Here is a 27,871-nt window from a genome sequence, read left to right on the forward strand (position 1 = left end):
TATGTACGCATCCATATAAGGGGTAAAAACAAAAAAAAAACACGGTATGTGTTACGAGTATTTATCATTCCACCCGCCACCTCTGCTGACGCCCCACGAGGCTTTCTACTGCCATTTAGCGTCCCAATAAATCCACCATTGTTTAAGGATTTATATTTATATGCAATGTTTGCCTCATTAGTTTGTATATATGTGTGTGTGTCTTTATCGATATTATATACATTTTTCCATGGACTATATAATAATAATAATAATAATAATAATAACATAGTAGATAGTGCCTACCGTTAGAGGTCCTAAGTGGCCTCCAGGAGACTGGTGCGCTTTATAGTACCTAAGAGACGCGTATACAATATTGGAAGTACGAGAGTTATGTAAATATAATTTGTTTTAATGCCAACTCTTTGCTTTTACAAAAACTAACAAAGCATAATCGTCGATGGAGTTATTCTATACTCAAACTGTTATTATTATTATTATACGATTTTACGTAGATTTTCTCGATTGAAGTAGGTATTATATTTGTTGCGTAATCGTTTACAGGTTTTATTTCCCTAGTAAAATATACAAACGGACATATTTGTAAACTTATGGGTTTTAAACATGATACGTTATTCGCTCGATAAAATTCGGTGAATGTATTCTTGGATTTTTATTTTTATTAATACAGCCCGAACCAAAAATACGTACCCCCAAAATCAAAGCAAAGTAAATGTTTTTCAGTATGTGCGTTATGTTTAATTACGCGAAGTTATTTATTGCCACGGAAGTATAACGTTGTAGCTTTAATAAAATGCATTGTAAATAAGTTGTTTGTTTATATAATATACGAAGGTAATTGTATTATATAACCTTTTCGTTGTTCTTTGCCAAGTCATATAGATTGGTTGTGTTGTTTTAAGAATATTCTTTTTTTTTATCTATAGTGTAGTACAGATTTAATGGTGAGATAATAAACACAGTGTTTGTTTATTGAATTTTTTAAATTTTTTCAAGACGAGCAATTTGCATGAACTTAAACTAACTCCATTTTATAATACGCACACCTAATACTTACTGCAACATAGTACCATTGATTATAGAACAGATTCAATAATCAATGATAGTACCTTTATATACAGTATACACTACATAATGTTATAACGTAATTTATCTTAAAGTATTTTATCTAAATTACAAAAGTGATCCTCTTTGAATATATTTCTGAAAATTAACTATAAATAATTACCCATATAATATACTTAGTATATTATATTTATTTTAAACAAACAGTTGATATTTGTTATTAGATAATTAACCTAAACTAACGAGTAACAATTGTATAATAATGTAGTATGAATAATATTATTCAACCTATAGGTTACATTTTATATGCTTCATTACTTCATGTGCATTCATTAATAGTGTACTGAAAACAAATTTGTAAGGTAACTATAACAATAATTGATAGGTACTGAAAAATAAAAAATTGAAAATCGCTTAGATACCTGTAATTTGAGAAAAATATTAACATATAATTAATATGATTTTTTTTTTTTTTTTGTAACTAATTAACATTAACAATACCAATGTTTAAACTTTTATATTATAATTATAATATTCTATATTATTTTGATAACAATGAGCAGATTGATAATTTACAGTTTCAAAATGATAGTTTTTCTAAAAATGTTCCCATTATACAGTATAATATTCAACATTTCTACTCAGTTTAATAATTAAACATATTTATCGATGATAATATTAACGGGAATTTTTGCTTTATTGTAAATAAATATTAATACTAAATCCTTATGACTTACTACAAATGTTAAATTAGTTAATTTATATTTGTTAGTATTGTTATGGTACCTTTGGCAAAGCTCATTTCACGAGCTTAATTATACATATTTTGACTTTCGGTCTAATTGGATTGGATTGTGTATGAAGGTTGCCAAGGGTATTCTGTCACAATAATCAGGATCTTAGACCTTTAACGGCGACCGAATATTCTGCCAACTGACTTGGGATTATGTGTTTTAATGTCAATATCTATGTAAGTTGTTGTAATATTGTAATCAATATTTTGACAGTTTAAATAATTTTCATATATTATGATATTGAGTTCATAAAATGTAGAATTAATTTTTTTTTTTAGTTTAAATATTATTATTATAGTTAATATTAGAATGGAAATATTGTTTATTTTGTCTTAATATATTTAAACTTATGTTATAAAATAAGGGCTAAATTAACAACAGCTGTTGCAGTATAATAATATATTAACTATTAAACTGATTGAATGATACATTCTTAAAACTAATATATAGCAATAATGAAAAATTTATTAACATTCAAATCTTTAAAAAGTCTTAGAATACTGTATATACGAATTAACGACAACTTTTAAAAGACAACAATTTGAAAAAAAAATGTTTAACTAATTTATTATTTGTTAAGAAATTAAATTAGATTTAAAAAAATTATAGCTATAATAATATAGTATATGACTTATACATATACAATTTGAAGAGATAACAATAAAATTATATTAATAATAATTTTTCACGAATAGTCCACTTTATATAACTTCAGCAGGTAAAGATTATGATAACGAGTGGAAATAGTACGAAAAAGGTAAAGAGCGGAAACATACGGGCGAAAAATCTATGGCACCAACAAAGTATGTTCACTTATTTGACGAAATAAAATGTAATAGGTTAAACAGTTAAAGGTATATACTTTGAAAATATATAACAAAATGGATAAAAATAATGGATTAAAATGCTATGTTGTTATTTTCTGGTTTTATCGTACTGTCACTTGATGAAAAACTAGTATGCGATATTGTAAGCTCAATAATATCATAGATTTATATATTTATCATATTATATTAAATAAATAATTTTAAATAAAGTGTGTAATTATAAACTTAAAGTAAAGACAATAAAATAAACGGAATCGGATATAATGTGACTATTAATTAGATATAAGTAATATATTTTCAGTTGAAAGATATAATATTAATAAGCAAAAAGTTAAAACTCTTTAATTATGTTTAACTAAAATATATCAATAACAGTTTAAATTTTTAAAAGAATCGATTTATATTTTAAAATATGATTTACATGCAGTTGATAAAAAAATAATTGTGCTAGACAATTTATGTTTGGCGATACCAACTCATAAATAATTTCAGTTCACAAACGGTTTTAGTAAGCACGATTGTGTGTACATTGAATTGGGAATTGAAGAAATAAGGAAGATTATTTTTTTGAAATAGTACTAAATGATGTTTTTGAATTAAATGTCGAGTTATTTTTTATATTAAGTGTTTTTTTATAGCTCATCCCACCCATTCAGCCGATTCCTCAGTAATTGAAATCCCGTGTTATGTTTATCCGAAGTTTTTATTTTGATTTGTCCAATTGATTTTTCACTGGATAAAAATAATTGACTGACTGAAATACACATATCAAAGAACTGTTTTAGGAAATAAAAAGCACGGAAAAATTAAAAAAACAACATTTATGTTAAAATTCATTTTTTTAAATATTGTTTCATATGGACTTGTAAACTAAATTTGCACTCTAGTAGTTTAGTACCTGTATAAAATAGCTATTATTTTACTTTTTTCTGTTTTGTGATGTTTATTAAACTATAAATTGTTGATATATACAAAAAAAATCATCCGGGATCATTTTTTAGTAAAAATATAATCAAACTACTATTTGTTATTTTTAGTATTGGAAATTCAGTATACAATTTTAAAAGTGATATAGTATAATAAATATTGTTTTATAAAAGTATATTTTTATTTACTAATATTATTGGATTTATTATTTATTTTTTACTGTATTATGAGACTTTTACTAATGTTCACTATATTATGTTTTATTTCCGTGATATTTGTTTTTATAATATTATTAGGCACCTAATTATTAAGGTTTGCTTAGTTTCATAGTATTTTTCTGTTTGAGTAGCGTTTTATATTTCAAAAGAATATTAAATTATATGTATAGTATATTAAATCTATATTAAATGTAGATAATATTTATTAATAATAATTTATTAAGATAGCTGAACTATGAGCATGAATCATTTGAGTATATTCAAACCTCCTTGTATATTGGCTATAATATGAATAGTGATTTTTTTTCTCGTTGTTATCATATATCAATTCAAGGTACAACAATTATGAATTTAAATTTCAAGATTTTAAAGAAATTAACGATTTTACGTGTTTAATCAATCTAGAAACAAGAATAGATCATTTACTGTAAAATAATCAATTTCCTGCTATCCAACCATGATGAATACTATAAAATAAATACTTAAATATTTTGTTATATAAATTATATTGATGTAATTAAAGGTATTTGATCAAATGGTTATTACGATACATTTATTATTTAAGTACGTATATGATTTATTCAAGGTTTCTTTTATAGGGATAATGTTCAATTTTCAACAAATTTTATATTTACATTATATAAATTATAAATTCTGTTTATATTTTTTTAATGAATCATTATTTTAAGATTTATATGAATACGAAGAACGAGTAAATCTGTCACTGATGTAGTAATTTATTTTATAACATCGTATATATTATATAAATATCGCTAGAAGATAATAGACTAATTCACTATTTTATTCTTTATTTTAGTATCTTTGGAAAGGACCTGCTGTAAATCATCCTGCAGATTTTATCACCTACATACATCTAAAAGGTTAGCATTATATTTTCACTGGTGTCTAGGTAGGTTAAAATTATGTTTATTGCGTTGAACTCGAAATAATTTATATGGCTTGAACTTCAACGATTTACATAATTTGAAAAGCCTTTGTACAGATAAAATCGAGGTTGAGGCATAAAAACCTATTTAAATTTTGTATTGTAATATACTTATTCATATTATTTTTATAAGTATATCTAATACGTAACAGTTAAATAACATAATAGAAATGTTATACTATACAAATAACCGACTAGTGATTATATGTTAGGTTATAATGCTATATGTTTTGTTTTGCATTTTTGTAAGATTATAAATAATTATTCATATAAAAATAAACCAGGTAATCAAATAATAAATGCAAATATTAAAATAAAATAAGATTATGATAGCACATACATATTACGAATAAATAGTAATCACATCAAATCTTATGTTTCCAAAACCCAACTACCTAAGTATAATATTTTTAATTTGTAAAAATTTCAGATGTAGAGTAGTAAACAATTTACTAAAAGTGGACCACATTGAAAAGTGTTGGTATATTATAAGACGACATGCTGGTCTTTACATTTTCGTTCACTACGAATCCACGATCATCCCTTGCTATTATATTATTGCATGTTACAGCGTTACCATAGAGTAAAAATTGTCAACAATTTTACAACTGTATAAACACTATTATAGACGCCGAATAATGTTTAGAAAAAAATATTATATATCTATCATCATTGATAGTATTGTTATACTTACATTTTTCTACAGCATAAACATAAAATAATTATCGTAACAATATTATTGTTTTTTTTCCTCGCAAAGGCACTAAGTAAATATCGTCGAGAAAACGAGTGAAGTGTGGATCGGACATTTTCCGCATAAAAATAAAACGTTTATACACATAAATATATACACGATATACATATTACACATATATATTCGGTTGTGGTCGGTTGACAAAACTTATTAAAATTGACTATATGGTATATACATATTGTATATAAGAAACTGCGTAGTCGAACGATATTGCCGGGACAAAACACACACTTAAACATTGACATACATACATATAAGTATAATGTTATATAGCAGTTGTGTAGTTTTTATTGAAATACACTTTATTTGTATATATATATATATGTGTGTGTGTGTGTGTGTGTGTGTGTGTATATTGTATATATGGGTGCGAACGCCGTCCGTATCAGCAAAACCGGCGGCCCCGACGATAAAGCTGGCAAAATATTATTGCGTGTGCATTAGCTGTAAATTGTATTTTTATTTTGACAATCCACCTACTCCTTCCACCACCGTTTCCCACGTGGTGTGGTTTAAACTATGACTATAGTGACTGTGTATGTGAAAATGTGTGTGTTGTATGGATAGGAGGAATGGGGAAATACAAATTTAATCGAATTGAGGGTCCACGACCGCACACACACAACGCACGTATGAGCATCCTGTACGCGGTACAAATATCGGACTCGGACATATGCTCTAAAGGCTAAACTGTCATAAACACATTCTCTTAAATATATATATATATATATATATATATATATATAGGCTCTCAGTGTGTGTGTGTGTGAATGGTTTAGGTTAACCAACTATACCATTGCCGTGGTCGCAGCCTAATATCGTGCGAACAAAATCGGCCGGCTATATACACGCGTGCGTATATATAATGTTAATATATATACATGTATTATGCTCGTATGTGTGTATGGGGCTAATTTACATAATAAATTCAATATTCCAAGTTGGTATTGTATAGGGGAGAAAAAAGACGATATCCGTCGGCAGTTGGTTTTTGTGGTGCTAATCCATCGGACGAGTATGGTAATATTATAATCGCTATTAAAAATTGAGAGAAACATGCGCAAACCTTTCATTCAAAATTAAAAAAAAAAACTCTTCCGTTGTAACGCGTCACGATAATCTAACTCTCGTAGTATGCTATAATATCGACCTGTGGAAACGAAGTAGACTCCTTTATACCACGTGATTCGATTATTTAAAATAGAAACCGTTCTGATGGTTAGTTCCCATTGATATTCGTTTTATTTTTGATTATAAATTATCCCACACGGTTGTTAAAATACTCTACTAGACAGTAATTTAGCGTGGTAATTAAATAATAACTTAAATAATTACTTGGACGAGGAATATTGAGTAAAATAAAAATTCACTATTGAATCAAAATATTTTGTTATTAAGTTTATTGTTAAAATATTGATAAAAATTGCTTTCTATTAGGAAAAAAAAATGATTGTTCGATATTAAGTTATGTGTAAGTATATGTATTAAAACATGTAATCTACATTTTTCTTATATTGAAGTAATTAAAAAAAATAAATAAGAAAAAGCTGATACTTAAAGTTTAGAACAATACACTGAGAGTCTACTGTCTAGTATAATTTATAAAAAAAAACTACAAAAACCACGTACATTAAATTAATTATTTATGGGATTTATATTTTTATATAATAATAATTTAATGAATTATTTTTTCTGTTTTGTTTTAATGTAGTAGTGCGTGATAATAAAAATAAAAAAAAATTGAAATTCTCAACTAAAACTTATAAATATTGCAAAAATATGAAGTTTAATCCTTCTTATGTTCTTATAACTTCCTAATATTTTTTTCATTTGTATTTTTTTAAAATCATCAATACTGTGATGAAAATTGAAAATATCTCTGAAAAATTATATCTCCTGGAAAAATCTCTAAACCAAAATATAAATTTTCCAAAAATAACAATATTACATATATTTTTAAAAGAAGAGATATATAATATAAGTTTTTCTTACAATAATTATAGAAAAAAGTTAGTAAAATTCTACAAATTTAATATTTTTTTTAATGAGTATCTTAAGTTATTTTAATATTCACACGTAAATTAATGATTTTAGTTTTCTTATTTGTAACTCTAAAAAAGTTTACCGTAAAAATTTTAAATAATATAATGTTATTTTAACATTCTTACTACAATAGCAATATTAATGTAGAATAAAATATACATACTTAATATTATACGTTGACAAAGTATCCCTGTTTAAAATCGCATTTCGATTACAACTTATCATTTAATTTTAATTAAATCCTCTCAAATGTACCGTATAACAGATCGTATACCCTACTTGTTCACGTTTTAATTTTCATACTTCACATTAAGACTAAACGTAGTTTATTAACGATTAGAATCCCTCGAAATAATCAACTGAAGTTAAAATTATTATTGTTTATAACTGTGTATGTAAAATATAATAAAAAGCGATTAGTATTATTATTTTATATTGTGTTAGATAGATAATATTAATAATATTTTATTTCAAAAAAGTTTTTGATAAGATATATTTAATTCTATAGACATGCAAATATTTTTTTATCTGTTATTATCCAAATCTGTTTAAATATTTTCAAAATAAATCATGAATATTAAAATAAAAAATAATTTAAAACGGTTAATTATTAATTTAGTATCAAAGAGAAAGAATTTAGAGTAACCTATTATAAAATGGACGCAAAGAATGAAAATAGACATTGAGAAGCGTGCACAAAGAAAAATACTGGAAAACAGTAAGAATAAAATATAAATGGCATGAAGTTGTGGAGAAAAAACGAAGACTTTTAAGGGCTGTACAAGATAAATAAGAAGAATATTATAAATTTAATTTATGTAAGTAGTTACTCTAGGTTATATTATACCTAGTAACAATCATAAATTAATTATAGAGAAGATGTCTCATAATATGATGCGATATGATAATATTATGATTATTATAATATGTATACAACGTACCATCCATCCATGTTTAATATAATATAATGTGTCTGGCATTTGACATTTGATTGATTTCGTGTGCACGCGTGTTCGTGGAGATTGAATAACATAGGTATTTGGGTAATGTTGTTAAAAAAAACATGAATATAAATACCTATATATTATGTACATCAACTTAGCTCTTACGATGTATTTGGAAAGTATGGTGTCTTACATTGTATAACAATATACATTTATGTCCAAAGAGACACACTGATCATCATTAAATATACAGCAACAATATTTTTCTTTTTTTCTGGCAATTCTAAAAACGTGTGTTATAAATACACCTTAAGATTTCTCAGATACCAAAACCTTTTTTTAGTAAGTACATAACAATAGGAAATACTATTTTCTCCTAACAAAATGAATAGTAAAAAGGAATGAAAATATGTAAAAATATGTTTAATTATTTTTAATATGATATTCTTATTAATATTATTATCACAATAATGTATACTTCATATTAATTATTAAGTTTATAAACTTTTAAAACAACTTGACTGAAGTTTATAGCAAACAAACAAGTTTTGTATATGTAATATTTGTTTTAAATTATAAACGAATATTTCAAGATTCATTAACTATTAACATAATATTAAATTCTATAATAACAACTCAGATATTTTTTCATTCTTATTTAATTTATTAATACTTATGGGTATTATTATTTTTATTGTATCATAATTTTAAATACTGTAGTAAGGAAGTTTAAATTGTTTACATTTCTTAAAACAAAAAACAGAAATTATATTATTTGAGTTTTAATATTTTCGCTCTAATAATCTCATACTTAAAATAATATTTAATGCATTTGGTATTAATTAGAGAAAGCAGATGGTTGACATTTTATGAACAATCAAATTAAAAAGTTTTAAAACTATTATTTGATTTTAGTAACTTATAAAAATATATAAGTACCTATTGTCATTAAAATGAACTTAAATTTGCATTTAATTTAAATGTTTACACGAAAATAATAAATTATTAATCGTGATAAACGATTGTTTCAAAACAATGCAAATAGTATCTGGAATTTAATAACGTATAAAATATAAATATGATATAATCAGGATTTTAAAAATAAAGTTTGCTTAAGAGTATTAAATTAAAAGTAAGAAAATCGTAAACAAAAAATATATATAAAACAGCCTAGCAAATTGTTATCAGGTATGAGTGATACTGATAGGACAGGTAGCTATTTTTTTCCATCTTTTATCGTGTATATTATATTTCTTTTTCTACATCACTCATATGCGTATTATAACGAATTACATACAGTTATGAGACATGCTTTTTTTAAATTTTAGGAACATTCCCTCTTTGAATACCCTATCAGAGGCCTGACATGAGTTTTCTATCAAAAATAGTAAGTACCAGTTAAACTAGAGAAATACCCAGATAACTGGGCTTATAATAATATACTGATACTGTTCTGAAGCATAATCTACGTAGTTCATACTTCAAATAAAACGACCTTCTTCACTAACCTTCCGAGAAGCAATCGGAGTGCGATGAATTTTCATATGTCGAGTGCGACAGCATCTCACACTATAACTACAATGAGTGGGTGGTGTATTTTAGTTGTCCACCTCGGAAAACAATCCGCTGGATACTGATCTACTGTTTCACCGACATCCGACCTTGCAACTGATCGGTCTATATATGTTGCAAATGACGCCTTCCGCTTAGAAACACCTCGCAGACATCGATATTTATTATAATATTATATTGTTTTATTTGAAAATCATTAAATGTAACAAAGTTTTCTAGTTTCATTATTTTAGAAATAAGAATAACTATATTATAAGTCTTTATATTGCAGAGAGGCATAGAATAGTATTGTAAATAAAAGTAAGTGATGACATACATTTTATAAATAGATTTTTCAATATTTAAATTATACAAATAAAATAGCTACCTTTTTTTTTCGTTACCCTAAAAAAAGAAAATACAAATAAGTCTACTGTTTTATCTATCTAAAAATGCTAGTAATTAAACATTTATTATTATAAATATCAGATACTAAAACCTTATTATTTAAATTGCTACCAATAATATTTTAACACGACTGTGCAAACTGAGTACTTTTAAACACCACATGATGCTGTTATAATACAAAATAGTTTATAAAATCTAATGAAGTTTCTGTTACATAACAAAATATAATTCCCAATTACTTTTTACCGAAATTATTCTTCGGCGCAAACGAAAGCTGTGTGAAACGGCACATAGACTCAAAACGGACATTAGATTCAAGTGATTTAATTAAATAATCTACTTTATTTCTAATCTTGTTTTCATTAACAACGTTAAAAATTCATAAATAATAATTATTTATAACATTACTATGGCCATCATAAAAATTTAAAATTTTATCACTATAGTAACAACTAAAATTAGTATAATCTGATAATAATTTACTTCAAAGACCATTTTAGAGAAAATAATATTTTGATTTAATGCTGATATATAATTGACAAATTAAAGCAAATTAGTTTAAATATATTATACATTTATTTTATTACAATGAAATTCTTTCGTAAATAAAAGTAAAAATAATAATAATAAAGTATTCAATTAGTCCACAGCTAATATGTACAATTTAATTTATTAAATTTATATTGCAGTTTGCAAGTTACCTAATTCAGAATATACGTTACTTATAACTTTATTTATTCCATCGAGTTTTAATTTTATAATTCAGTTTTAAGAAGTTTTTAGATTTATATTATACATCAATTCCTTCAAAGACACTCTATAACACCATGGTATTACGTACCAGAGTTTTTATAGAATATATGATGACATTTCAACGACTTCGCCTTATCAAATTAAATAGAAAACTTTATTCGTATATCAGAAATAAAATTATTTTACCTAACATCACTAAAATAAATATAACTTAAACCAGAAAGTATTTTAGTATTAATTCTAAAGAACGAAATTAATTGTACATACTTTACAAACTCTTTGACGGTTGGTGATTGTCAATTTCTAAGGTTAGGTAATAAAAAATATAGTTTATTTATGAATTGATTTATTAATTTAATTTTGGCTACTGTATAATTAACCTGCTCTCTAGAAACTTAAAATCATAAAACTCATCGAATCTAAATATGCACGCATAGTCTTGAATTAGTATTAATGGTTTATAAATGTATACACAACAAATATAACTGTTTAATACTTAAAAAATACAATTACAAAAATATAATAATAATGGTAAATGCTTTGTCCAACAGCCTAAATTAAAGGGTATATTACTAGTTAAATTTCAATAAAATCTACAGCATTTTAAAATTATTTAAAATGTATTAATGTCACATTTCCTACATAAAAGTACAAAGTAATATCTAAGCCGTTGAGCTACTAAATAACTAATAAGTAATAAGTAGGAACGGGATTTAAATATATTTAAAATTATCAAAAATTCACTAAAAATACTTTTTAACGAAATAATATTTTTATAAAATTATTAAAATTCAATAAAATGTTCTTTTTAAGTTGTGCAACTTATATTGAAAAAAAATTCTATTGGAAATTCAAATAAACTTTTTATGAGCATTTGAAATTATACAACGTTGTATATATTCATGCTTAAAATAACACTAATATTTATCATCAAAGCGATTTTTGATATTTTCAATTTTGTGGTACCCAATTAAAAATAAATCGTTGTATTTATTGAAATTGTCATTAAATGTTTATAAGACTAAATTATTCTATACATGGTAAAAGATTCAAAATATTTTGACTCTTTTGTGTTAGTTATAGACATTTTCAATTTTCAAATTTCAAATATATTTTTTTTAAATATTTCTATAAAAATGTCGATGAAAAATTAATCACAAAGAAGAAATGATTGAAAATTTGAAACGAGATAAAATCCAAATAAAATTTTTTATACATATGCATAATTTAAATTTTATAAGTATTTGAAGTGAAAATTTTCATCAAAATCTCTGAAATTTACAAAGAATTTTACAGTTATCTTATATAAAATTTGAAATTTTAATTGATAAGGGTTGAAAATTTAATAGAAATTTCTATAAATAGTTCGTACTGAAATCAACAAATCCAAGAAATATATTATAATAATATTTTTTTAAATTTTTGTTTACATATTTTTAGTTAAAATCTCGGCGAAATATTAAATATTTTGTTATAGTTCAAAAACATTATTCGTAGGGACATTTCAGATTTACGCATAATAATATAATATGCTTTACATTAATTGATATTTTAAAATGCAATATATCAATGTATCGTTAATCGCAAAGAATAATGTAACCCACGTCCTATTGCATTACAATTAACAGTAAAATAAATTAGTACTTCACCTAATTATAATATCTAATAAAATGATATGAAATATATTTAGTGGTATTAACTTATTGACAGTCTCTGCTCAAAATCGATTTCATGAAATGTTATATCATTGAATTCAAATTTATCACATCTATTACAGTGATCTATTCGATACCTATCGTACAACAGAATAATACTACGCATTTTCCACATTTTTAACTATTTTAACATAACTAAACTAGGAATAATACAAAAAAAAATATAACAATTAGGCACGCATAATATAGAAAGAGTATATCTATAGTATCTACTGTAAATTAATATGATGTATACGTATGTGCTTATCACATACGTATATATCATTTGACCAATTTATATGTATTATTTGTTTGTACGGAGGAATAATACCTAAAAATTTGTATGGCAAATATTATGAAAACAATATTTCTTAGTATAATATTTTAAATGTACATAACAATTTGGTATAATGTGTTATATACTAAACATTAATAAAACTACCTAAAAATTACAAAAAAAAAATAGTGGAAAAATATGGAAAATACTTAGAACAATGCATACAAATAATGGTTTATATTCTTGAAGTATCTGTTATATGCGAATTATGTACTTGTAATAAATTGTCTAGGACTTTAAAGCATCCAAAAAATAACGCATTTTGTATTTAAATTCGGACCCTAGTAAATATGAAGGCATACTTATGCGTAAAGTAAAGCATTACCTATATAAATCATAGAAATTTGTAAATTCATAATGAAAAAATATCACGACTAACCCCCAACTAACTTTACACCCATAACATATTAATTTAATAAAATACCTACGCGCTGGTAAAGCTAAACATGCGTTTTTTGTATTTATTTGGGGTTCTTGATATATTTTATTGATATAAGAGAAGAAAATGAATAATAGAACACACAATGTTAGTATTACAGTTTTAATTTAGATATTTTATCTGTATTTTTATGATATTATATTATTTAGTATCGACTAAAATGTGTAACGTTATCTATAGTAATCTGTATTGAAAATACACATTTAAGATTACAAAAATTTATTTTATAATACACATATATTATAGAATGTATATGTTTATAATATTGTATACGTAATGTATAAAACGTTTAATAACAAAGGCATATAATATATTATAAACCACGTGTGAAGTAAATATTTAAATTTAAAATATATACTGTACTTTATTTGTTTAACATACATATAGGAGTATAGATAATAGTATTAATAGTATCTATTATTTTCATTGTTTTTTTATTTATAAATTCAATAACATAAGTTATATATGTTATAATATGTCATACGTGTTACTGTTATCATTTCTTTTTTTATGGTATACACACCATTATTGTACGAACATTTCCCGATATTCGTAATTTTTTTAGAGAACATTATCGATAGCTAAAAAAAATCGATTATGATTAATTTTATTCAATCTAATCGATTAAATACACTTTTTACGATGATAATTTTGGAAACCATTATTATTTTATTTCTGTTTGTTGAATTATTTATAAATATTTATTTATATATATACATACACCTGTATATTACATATAGTAATAACATTTATACTAGAATTGTATATAATTAAATTATATAATGTTATAATTTAATCGAGATAATATGTATTTAAGTTGATACAAACCATTTTGTCTTAAAATCTACTTTTGAGTTCATTCGCACATTTTCTGAAATACAACGTTTTTACTCTTAATATAAATCGAAATGTAATAATGCAATAGAGATTTTTTAATGAGATTAGAACGTACGATATTTTCGTCATTTAAACTTTTGTAAATGATTTATCCATTGAAACGTAACGTTTGTATAACCGTTCGATTGATTGTACTAAAACTTCTAAGAATAAAAAGTTCTTATACAGTGATTTAAATGTTTCTAGATATTAACCCTTAACAAAAACACAATTAAAATTAAAAAAAACTTGTACATAAGTTATTTAAAAATAATTATTTCAATTTTCAATTATGAGATATTATACTATTTTTTGCATACTGTATATTTTATTAAAATATAATATAAACAAATTACGTACATATAAATTATGTTCATAAACGATAAACCAGTACAATAGTCATGTAAAAGAAACCAATGTGTACACGCTAAACGTGTTTGTAATGGAATAGTACATTAGTGCATTAGTATCCTAAGTAACAACGATTTTAAATTTAATAAAATTATGTTAACTAGGTATATAAGTTGTAATTGGAATAATTGGTTAGTTTGTATTTATATTTAAAAATTAGAAAATAAATGTTGATTATCATATATAATTGGTCATATTATGGTCAATATAAGCAACTAATTCCGATTAAACTGAAAAACCTGAATTTGTTCTTGGCCTGAATTTGTTTTTTTTTTTTTTTAACATAATATAACCAAACATAACTTATCAATATATTAAATTGAATGATAATTTATATTTGAGTTATTGATATTAGATATTTTAATAGCTAATTTAAAATTTAAATACAATATTTTGATTGATATAATAAAGTTGATAAATAATTCATAAAATTAACTAATTAGTTTTAGGATACAGTCGATGGTTTGAACCAGTCAGTAGACTTTATAATAATTTAAAATATAAACATTTTAAGGTTATGTTTTCTTATTTTTTATACTGTAGTTATGAGTAAATATTTTCTTTACAAAATTCTCTGAAACATATATATATATATATTGAAAATGATTAAATGCTTTCTTGTTATTTTAATGTTTAATGTTATTAAAAATTAGAAAAACAACAATATAAAACAATTTATTCCTTGTAAATGATATTGAATTATCTAATTTACTGATTGAAACTTACGTGTTAAAATAAATGTATACGTCAAAAAATCTCCATAAATATGATATGATATTGATAACATAATGTTATATCACCTACCTACCTGAAATATAAATAATTTATTGTAACTTAATTTATTATTTATGTTCACCACTATCAATAGGACGATCACACTGATCGTATCCGAAATGTGTATACAAATGTGTTTAATAACGATTAGTATGAATTTCAATAGACGATAAAAAGCATGGCAAAAATGAAATACTGTATCGTCGCTTCGCTAATGTACTAATGTAACTGTACTTAACGTAACACTCACACCTGAGCGTTTTACTTATTGTTACGATCCTATTTTCTCGACATGACAACTCACTCGGCCGTAACATAAGAAGAAGAAGTTTTACTTCAAAAACTTATTCAATTTTTGATCGTCGTGGAATTTTATAATAGTGTTCAAGTTTTTATACGAGTCATAATTTATTTACCTTTTAGGGTTATCAATTTTATAATAATATCCTCGGGTAAAACATTGACATTAAAAATTTGTTCTCTTGATTTTGGATCCACTATTTCAGTTTACGTTTTATTAAATTAAAATTAATGATGTTGAACTTTTTATGATAAAGGAACAATTAAAAATATTTCTACTTTTTTTTTATATAGTGCTGAGACCACGTACATTTTTATTTTCAATGAAAATAATAAAAGTAAAGTCTATATACTATTTGATTTAAACACATGTAGTGTTTGTGTAAATTAATTTGTGTTTGTGAAAATCATGTATAGTAAAGTAATGCATTTTTTCAATCAAGTACATCAAATATACATAGTAATAGTATTCCCATGTAAAACCATTATCGAGCGTTTATCTACCAAGTTGTTTATCAGAACTATTGTAACGAATAAATGAATAGTGGTTGAACTCTAGAGTCTAAACCTTGCATTCAACTATGTCATGACACGTGAAGTTCAATATATTTAATTTGTAGATATCGTATCCTTAACATTTTGTTACCTGTCTGGAATATAATTAAGAAAACTAACAATACACTGGTGCTTCCACTACATAATCTATTAAAAACGGTTAATGAAAAAATATAATATTATTAGATTATACTTACTACCCTACTATATTATGGAATCGTTCAAATCTAATAAAATTTAATCTGCGATAGACAAGCATGTATAAATGTAAATGTAAATATTATATTATCAACTGAAATTAAAAAGTAAAACGAATATTTATCCAAGCGTTTTATTGACTGACAGATAATATTGCGTCAAACCAACACAGAACCATCAAAATTCATAAAATCGTGATCCGTGTATAATTATTTCGTATTCGTCTCGAAATGGACCACACAATATGCATAAATATATAAATATATATATTATATTTGATTTTAATAACCCGACTCGACCGGCATTGACATTATGTTTATAAAATGGCACGCAGAGCCCAATGAGTTTGTATACGAGGACATATAAAATAAATACTTTGTACAGGATGAGCCACCGAGGTTAGGTTAGGTTATTTTGTGTTAGCTACGCGAAAAACGAGAAAATACGGTAACTTGCCCTGTATAATATTATACTTAACACGTGTGTGGCGGTTGGCTGCTAATTTTGCGTGGCAATATAATACGGAGGAGACCCGGCGGCGACCGTTGTTTGTTGTTCAGGACAGACCGTAACACCGCTCATTCCTACCGAGGAGACGACCCCACGGGGACGAACGGACTGGTGAGTCAGACCTTTTAGCGTAATATACGTTTTTATTATTGTTGTAATACGTGCGGTGTTAGTTATTCCGTAGAAATATTCGCTCGTTTATACTCGCGGGGACAACCGCCAGCGCGTTTGATTACAAATTCATACTAACCACCAAATCCCTCTACCACTTTAATATATAATACTATATACTATATTCGGGTGACATTTTTTTAGTCAACCACATATGACGAAAAATAAAAATAACTAACATTATAATAATATATGATATGGCATTGGTGAAAGATTTCAATACTAAATTAGATTAATATAACTATAATATATACTAATCTGATGTCCTTACTGAGTACATCCATTACACACGAAAAAAATGTCTATCAACTTGTTCTAAATCATTAATGATAAAATGCGTACATTACCTAAAGAAAAAAGAGGAGAACAGTGTTCGTGTCAGTTTTAATATTTTTTTTTGTTGTGGTAAAATACATTCCAACAAAATATCGTAATTACAAAAAATTTTAATATTTTATTCAAATCAACCAAACCATATTCAGTCATTGCTTTACTCAAAATATCTATCTTAAACAAATTGATGTATCTAATATATAATTGTGCAAATATATTACTAAATATATTAATATATTTATCTAGTATTATTTTAAAACACAACCACCATCGTTATCAAGAAATGTAAGTAATATAAAAAATATAACATGTTAAGGTAGTTAGGTCACGAAATCTTAACATCGCAATATAATTGCGGCAAAAAATAGCTTTAAGTTTTATATACGCGTTTATATGCCCGTGGAAATTGTACATATAGATATATAATATAATAAGAGGTGTTGTAGTGTAAGAATACTAAGAACTATAAATTGTATACTCAAATATAAATAAAAAAAAAATTAATTAATTTTGTTTTATGTATGCATTTTACTATTTGTTTTTTGAACACAGTATATTATATTTTATGCTCCATTAAGCAGGATTTTCAATATGCATAAAAAATGACATTTATTAAAATTAAAATATTGTAAATGTTCTCATGTTGTTTGAAACACAAAATTATCAAAATTATTGAAACAATATTTATGGCATTAATTGTATTAAGTATATATATATAAACTCCTCAATAAGTATTATTAAAAAACACACTATTTTTATATTATTTTGGAATATATTATAATAGTTACAATTGCTTTTACGATAATTTTTATGGAAATCAACGAGTTGATAATAAAGATAATTTTTTTAGTAAACAATCACAAGATTTACGTATACTTTGTCGTATTATTATGATAGGGAATAATATTGTTATCTCTCACTTCGTGATGCTATTAAAAAGTTTTCTCAACTAAAGATTTGATATATTCGTCACCGCGTGTCAGTTTCGCCGTTCGAAAATCAAACATACACGGCGTTCACGCATACTGTTATAATACTAGTGCGATCGTTAAACTAAAGTAAAAAGTGCGCCAAAGGCGCGTAAAATGCATCCGTCGACGAATTATTATTATTATTATCGTTATTATATTATGATGTCATATTATTATAATACAGTCTACGAGCCGTTTGCGTATATACAGCGGTGTGCCGTAAAACATTTCAGCGATCTATATAATGTGCACTGCACCTACCACTGATGACAATGCCACCAACGGCGCGCGTTAAACTTTCCAAAGTCGTAACTATCGTTATTATTGTTCACGGTCGTATTTGGTATACGATCGGTCACAGTATCGGGTCGCTGTACGTATATTATGTACCTAGAACTACCCAGCCATATAAACGTATTATTCGCATCGGTCGATCACGTACCGCGGCCACCGCGCGTGCATATTATATTACAACAATCGTGCGAACTCCCAGCAAAAGTGTGACCCTGTTTTCCGTATTATACACACCGAATGTATGCGATATATTTCGTATTTATCAAGACTCAAAACAATTCAAACTTTATGGTAAATAGACGTTGACAAATACGAAAAATGTCAAAACCCCTGGCTGTAGAGAAAAAAATGAACCTGTGCGTATAAAGGTTTAAATTCTTTTTTTTATATCAAACGATATACTTTTGAAAAGTGAATACACTCATAATCCTTTTATATCATATTTTACAAGTGATCGAATATCACCGATATCACTGAATATAATAATAATAATAATAATAATAAATTATATAATATTGGTAATATGAAGTCATATAATAATATAGCTATATTATATTCTATAATATATCTATCCATATCGGGTCACGAAGGGAATCGCGATTACAAAACTAAATTCAATTTTGAAAAATGAAAAAAATTTATATCAGAATATGATTGAAATTTAATAAACATATTAATATATGACTTTCTAAATTCAACTGTAATTTAAGTTCTCTTTTTTTCTTGTATAAAGTATAATTATAATAACGTAAACTATTAAAAAATAATAAATATTTAAAATTTAATATTATTATAAAAGAATAATATCTTTTCTTGTACTGTACTCGTGTAGTCATAGTACATAACTATTATGCTGTATTACATTAATTTATTACATATTTTACTTTTTATACAAAAAAAAAACATATATTAATAAGTTTTTATAAAACATTTAAGCATCCGTGTATTTTCATTCCTAATAAATGTGAAGGAAATATTCGCTTGGTACTTATTATTTCAAAACTCATAGAGAAAACTTTAGTTGTCTACGAAAATGTGTTATTTTTTTCCACTTAAGTATAATATTTCTGTGCAAAGTTTTGTGATTATGAAAACTAAATATTTTAAAATTTAAAAACTTTAAATTGTTTACTATCTATATTATTATAACAGTAATTATAATATTAAAAAATCATATTGGATCATTATAAAATATAAAATATATTCACCAAAACCCTTAATGTGAAATGAAAATACAATATTTGGTAATGTAAATATATAAATAATAAATTAATTCTACTTTATTAAAGCGTAATGTATTGTTTTACTAATAGCTTATTTGATTAATTAATAAAAATAAAACATTATAATAAGTGTTAAATTTTAACATAAAAGTACTCTATATTATCTAACACACAATAATATTCTTATTTTTAAATTTATAAGCTTTAATTAAGGCTGACGCGTGGATATTTGATGGCAAAAGGTGACCCACCAATGTATCAATTATACAGCATCACGCTTACTATCAAACTCATATTCAACAGTGCAGAAAATACGAGAAACAAAGAGAGGAACTGACTATAAGACACCTCATTGGAACATGTTTAGTTCCAAACACAAATAATAAAAAAAACACAATTAAATTCTTTAAATTAATCGAAATATTAAGTATAATATAGATAAAAACTATTACAAAATAAATAAATAACATCCAATTATTTAAATTCAAATTGGATATATTTTTATTTTTTTCCTTAAATTTAATAATCTATGTATAAATATAATGCTAATAGCCTTAGAAGTCGAAGCAGAAACTTTATGATTTAAAGACCAATAAAAAAAAAAAATAAAAAAAATATTTTAATTGTTATTATTTAGGTATATCCAATATCCAAGTACATTTGATTCAAACAAAACTTCTTTTCTAAATAAAACTATAATATAAAGTGCCACTTTATTTGAAATAGTTGGTAAGTAGTCAAAGGTATTTTTTACATAATATTTAATGAAAAGGAAAATAACACATTATTTAAATCTTAATATTTTATATAGAGTTTGGTTTTATTTTACTAACTGCTTAAATAATACACAATATTATATAATTATATACATAATACTATACTCACCATATTTTGTTATTCAAATATCATAACGCATTTCTTAATCTGCAACAAAATAATTTTGAAAATATTATAAACTTCAATCGAAAATATAATTTTTACATATTTTGATGATTATACAAATAGATGATTACATATTAATATTTTTTTTTTTTTTGTCGAACAGAGTTGATTTGCTTTTGTTTATACTTAAGTTGAGGGTACAGAAAATGCGTCTGTGTCATTCGTGAAATATATTATAACAAATATTATTTGTTTTTCGTTTTATGTCTTTATTATATACTTTGTAGTGTAATTTAACAAATTTTCATTTCAGCAACCACGTGTAATAGTTAAATATGGTTTGAAATAGACATGAGGTGCTATAGAAATGTAATGCTAACCAATTGAAATATATAACTAGTATTCGTTTACAAATAAAATTAAAATTTTACCTGCATGATTTATGTTGGAAAGTTGTCAGTCATGATAAGGCTCGTAACATATTTTTTAGTTTAATTTTGGTCCTAGATGATTCTGGTTATACATTACGATAGGGTAGATAAACAGGTACGAATATAAAATAGGTGGGAATTGGACATTGTCTAATGTGACAGGTGTAGTATTGGGGTAAAGGAATTCGAACCAAAAAGAACGATTCGGTTTCACCGATAGTCCCTCTATCGTTATAACCGACCGACCCCTCACCACGATACATAATTCATTTGAACGATCCGCCGGAAGTGTCAGGAAGGGTATGGACGTGTTGGCATAAATTTTTCCGGCTGTCAAACAGTCTGTGTCTGTTATACCTAGTACGCCGGATGTCCGGATCGGTTGCCATGTTTTTTGAAACTTTGAATATATAATATACCGGACGATCCTAACTGTTTTCCATTTATTTTGTAGTGTTATAAGAATTTTATTTTATGATTGTTTTGCAACGATTTTTTGAAACAATAACTTCCGTCTAAGGTGCTATAAATCCATTCTTTTTTTTACAATCCATTTTTTAATAAGATTGTGGAAATGGATCGATAAATCGTTATAAAGCAAAGATAGATTGAAATATTTTTGGTGTAAACAAGATAAAAATACGTTTCTTTCATATTATTAATTTAGCATAATATTTAACGCTAAAATTATTAATTGATGATATAAAAAAATAGTATTTTTTTATTATTATTATATCTCTTCCAGTATTTACAGTTGTATAAGTCTTTATTTTTTATTACACATATTAAATGCTCTAGAAATTCTTCTTGGTTTAAATTAATTACAATAAAACTTAGGTAATATTTAGGCTTATATTATTACAGTTTAAACTATAAATTTAGAAAATGTAATATGTGATGATTTAGGAAAAATACAAGTTTTGTTATTTATTGTTAGCGTTCATAAAAATACTCAGATTTGATTTTAGTAAAATTCCACGAATAAAATACGCTTATAAAGATTATACTTCACTAATAAATTTCTGGGCATTTTTTTTTTTATATGAAATATTTGTTGAAAATTTTGATTTAATTAAATAGTGTGTCATTACTCATTAACTCAATAGCTTATAAAAAAGATAAATATCTATAAAATAATTCATAAGTGAATGGGTTAATTTTCCAAAAATTATATAACGTTATTGTAAATTATTTATTATTTACAATAATTATTCTAAGACATGAATGTCATGGTGATAAATATTATAAATGTTGTTTATACACATAGATGGGATATTCTAAAATTGTAAACAACTTGAGCCAACTTATAAAGTTTTTGTATTATTAGCCTTACACGTCATACAGAATATATGACACTTACGTAACTTGATAAAAATAAGTAAAGTTTATAATTTAAGTGTAATCGTTCGTCTCCAAGATGAAAAATGAAAAATCACTACCAAATAATTTTGAATGGGCATGAATTTCAACAAAAATGTAAAAAAATGTATGTCATTTTTCTAAAACCACACTTCTGTAATCCATTTACAACTTTCTTCTAAACAGCATTCTTTTTAAAATTATGATTTTCCAATAAAAAAGTCTCCATTCATTTATTTTACCTTTGCCATCAAAATTACATTAGACACAATAGGATAAGTATTATATATTTGGTTGACAAAGAAAAAGATATAAAAATAACATGCCGTTTTTTTCTTCAAAAATTTACTATTGTTAAAAATTCCGATGGAAACTTTTCAAGTCACTCAATGTACCTATAACTAATATTAGATTAAATGTAGTAAAAATAAAAAGTAATTTTAGTTCATTTTTGTCAAAAATTCTGTGAAATATAATATAAAAACTGATATAAACTCTAAGAATAATGTAAATTATTGAATTATATTATATTATATTATGCTGTAATCGACAAATTAATTATTTGTTACTTAATTTGATTTTAATTTATTAAAAGTAAATTGATGCATTTAATAATACATTATACACTATAATACATATATTGATAACTTATTGGAATCTATAGAAGTAAAATAATAATTTTATGTTTATAAATCTTATTTATATAATATTAATTTTTATGTTTATTAATCAATATTATATTATCTATTTATACTATGAGACACGCAATTTTCACGCTTTGCAAAACTTTTTAAATGTAATTTTTCATATTAGTGTTTAGTCGAATATAACCCAAAGTTTTTGTTAGAAACTAATCATTTTATTTGATATATTGTGAGATAGACCGATTAAATATTATACGACGTAACTGACCACATCATGATCAGCCTTTAACCGTCACACGTCTTATTAATGCCCAGTACAATTTGGGAGATAAATTATTATTACCTGCACCTTATAATATAGTTATCTTCATATTTAATATTAAAATTAAAATAATTCTTATTTTTATTCTTACTAATCATTATTTTAGATTTCTGAATGGGGCGATGAATTGACAATGATGCGCGTTTTTAGTATTTATTATTATGTCTATTTCTGATAGAAAATTAGAACTATTTAGAACATATAGAGAGAAGGGGTTAAAAATAAAAACAAATGATCAAATATAAAATAAAATAAATAATATTTAAAGACCTACCTATATAATAAATTAATATTTTGTGAAATATTTTACATTAAACAAATATTTTCATATTTTATTTTATATAATATAATATTATTAATATTTAATATAATTTAATAGAAAACATAAACCACGTATTACCAATATAAAAAGTTACAGGGGAGCAGATGGTGATTCCGATCACTATCTGTCAATATTTGGCAATGCCATTGTTGTGTGTGAGCTCGAAGAAGAAAAACAAATACCATATGTTAAGAATTAAAAAAAAATAGCACCCATCAAGCAGTCCAAACATATCAAATAAAAATTATTGATAAATTTATAAAAAAGTACGCACCACAAAATAAAATTGAAGAAGCATGGATAAAGATAAAAAATGTAGATGCAAAGAACTTACAAATATTGGGATCAAATAAAAATAAAAAATTACTTTATTACAAAATGTCACAAAGCAATCAGGGAGCTCAATTTATGCAAAATTAACTTGTTAGAAAACACTATAGGTACATACATGCCTATAAAAATGCAAGATTAAAAACTAGTAAAATATTAATAAAGAGTAAAGATTAGCTGAAAAGAAACTTATAGAGAATATCGAAACATAAAAAGGAATCGTATTTATTTATTTTTTTATTTTTTTGGAAGTCTATAAAACAAGATTATAAATTAAGATCATAAAATCATACCTGAGAAATCTTATAAGTTATAATAGACACTAAGAAAAATAGTACTACACTTAATGGGATTTTTTAAAAAAATTTTAAATAATATGCAGCATAACACCTTACAAAAAAATAATCTATTATACACCGAACCCAAAAATTATAGAACCAACATTAGATAAAGTGTAAGCTATAATTAATACTATAAAAAATGATAAAACTGCAGGAGTGGGCCACATACATTCAGAGCTAGATAATTAAACAGACGATCAAACAATTAAGAACAACTGAAATTGAAGCTAATTTAAAATGTATGGAATAGAGAAAAAAATACCGACGGACTGAAATATGGCAATCATATGTCCGATCTTAAAAAGGGAGACCCGGAAAAAGTCAAAAAATACCAAGGAATCTCTCTTTTGGACACTAGTTACAATGTTCTGTTTCTGACAGTTCTCAACTGAAGAATAGAGAAATAGGCAACTGATATTATCAAACCAGATTTATATGAAGAAAATCAACTACTAACCATATTGTATATATATGTATATGTATATATAATACTCAACAAATTATGAACAAAATATCATGAATTTGTTTTATTATTTCATTATCAACTTTACTATACATGGATATTAGTACATAATTGTTGAAAGAAGTATACTTAGATTATTAAGATATATGGAATGATATTTAAATTAAATTTACATTATATTAAATTAATATATTTAATTATAAATATATAGTATATCATTTATTAAATGTATAACAATTAACCTTGATATATGGTTTATAAATACCTATTTTTGTTTGGTTTTACTGATTTCATTTAAGAGGATATTACGCGCGTATGTATTGTTTTCATCTTATGAACAATAAACATACAACATAGTAAATTTTTGTACATCTATTGAACAATTTTGTGTTGTACAGTTTAATGAAAAAGTAAATTGACTTATTATCGAACTCAAAAGTAATAATATCATTTGTTTGTGTATTGGTGTTACGATATAAAAATGTTTAAAGTAGTTACGAGAATATTTATATTATATCATATTTAAAAATTAAAATTTCGAAAAATACCAACGCACATTATATAACAAATTAGATTATAATATAATATAAGAATACCTTAATGAATGAGTAGATTCATTGAAGTTTCAAAGTTGATTTTCTATTTTTATAAATAACATATTATTAAAAATTCCGGTGAATTAATAATAATATGAGTATTCAAAACATATGAATGATCACAAAAAAATACGTCAAATATTTAAAAATTGTGTGTTATTAGAGTGAATAAAAGGTATATATTATAGATGCATATCTACAAAAAATATCCAAAACATTAAATTGCTAATGATTTATAGCTCGAATCAATGGTGGATTAAACGAAGCACTAGGGGCCTGGACCCTTGTTAGTTCTTATTAATTATATTATATTTTTAAGGACTAACATAAAATCCGAAATTGTGTTTATACAATAAACGTGAAAAATTTTAGGTCTACAAAAAAAAAAAAAAAAACAAATCCTAGATTCACTACTATTTCAAAGTATGTAATTGGTCGTAGCAAAATGTAAGATACCTATTGAATGTTTAATAAATACTGTCATAGATTTTATAAACATAATATAAAAGGCAAACAAAATTATTGGTTTAATTTGTAAGAAATCTTGTTCGTAATATTTTAAAGTAATAAATTTTAGAATATAAAAATAGAATTATGCTGCAATCATCACGTATATTTCTATTATGTACACACTTTATACATTACGTCTACCGTAATATAAAAACAGTAATTATTATTACTACTATTACTTGTATTTTTTATTTATATAACTTAAATTATTTAGTTTCAATATCACGATTTCGGAAATGTAGGAGATCAGAATAATTTATTACATAGGAGTAGCGCAAACTGTTCTCGAATAAAACCGTTTTTCAATAAAGTCCAAAACTTTTGCACATAAAACAATTGAGTATCTTTTCTTATGACACCACTACAAAAACTAACGAGTTTGAAATACGCTTAAAGCAAACATAAATAAATTGTCTAATAGTTTTATTTTGAAATACTTAATTTTTTTGATTGAGAATGTATTTAATTTTTTTTGATTAGAAATTGGTTTTTATTTTTACTTGGTGCCTAAAAAATTTATTTTTAAGTAGGAATTTTGAATATCTATCCCGAAATACTGACTGATGCAAACATATTTATATAACGGCGAACAAACTATAGGTAATTATAAAATAATTTAAAAAAAGTATCTTTAGAAAAGTTTAAAGAAACTATATTTTCACTTTTACAACTAAATAAAGTTACATATCTCAAAAAGTAAAATACGTATAATATAGGGTAAAGTTTTGACAAAACTTGTTGTAAAATATTTAAAATATACATAATAATACTATACACAGACATAATAATGTATTATTATTTTACCAAGAGGCATTTCGGCGAATGGAACTTTAGGCAAATGGATATTTCAACGAATGGCTTTCTTGGTAAAATAAGAATTTATTTATTTTATCAATCACTTTTGTTTGTTTTAAAATAAAAACTCAAAAATTTGATTGCATACAAATTAATTTTTTAATAATATATTTTACAACGCTGAGAAATGCATATTAGTAATTTTTAATGTTATATAATTAGGTGCACATACCATTGATGTACTGGTTGTTACCACTTAAACTTGTTTTTTATTTTAAATTAATATTATTATTTTTACATATTTATTTTTATTGTTTTAAAAATAGTCCATTCAAATATATTTAGTGATCCCCAGAGAGGATTAAATTGTTATTACGATTGATTTTAAAAACATCCATAAATCATGCTGTAGTAGTACAATGTGTTCTTAATAGATAACTTTCTCACCCATGTTTTATCACGCCATCTAAATTCTACATTACGATTTTACTTGTTGTAAAGTAATTATAAATTTTAAAAATTAATAATAAATAAAAATAATTTTGTCGATAGATAGAAGA

The 27,871-nt window shown here is 24.5% G+C and overlaps 1 long non-coding RNA gene across 1 annotated transcript in view; it reads right to left on the reverse strand.

Annotated features, from left to right (window-relative positions):
• LOC113556657 overlaps positions 1 to 27,871 on the reverse strand; it is a 216,655-nt gene that overhangs the window by 96,073 nt on the left and 92,711 nt on the right. The window contains exon 3 of the long non-coding RNA XR_003405539.1: positions 21,202 to 21,240. This is a non-coding gene — a long non-coding RNA (uncharacterized LOC113556657). The remainder of the gene's footprint in view (positions 1 to 21,201; positions 21,241 to 27,871) is intronic.

The sequence above is a fragment of the Rhopalosiphum maidis genome, chromosome 1 (genome assembly GCF_003676215.2).
Source record: "Rhopalosiphum maidis isolate BTI-1 chromosome 1, ASM367621v3, whole genome shotgun sequence".
Classification (NCBI taxonomy): domain Eukaryota; kingdom Metazoa; phylum Arthropoda; class Insecta; order Hemiptera; family Aphididae; genus Rhopalosiphum; species Rhopalosiphum maidis.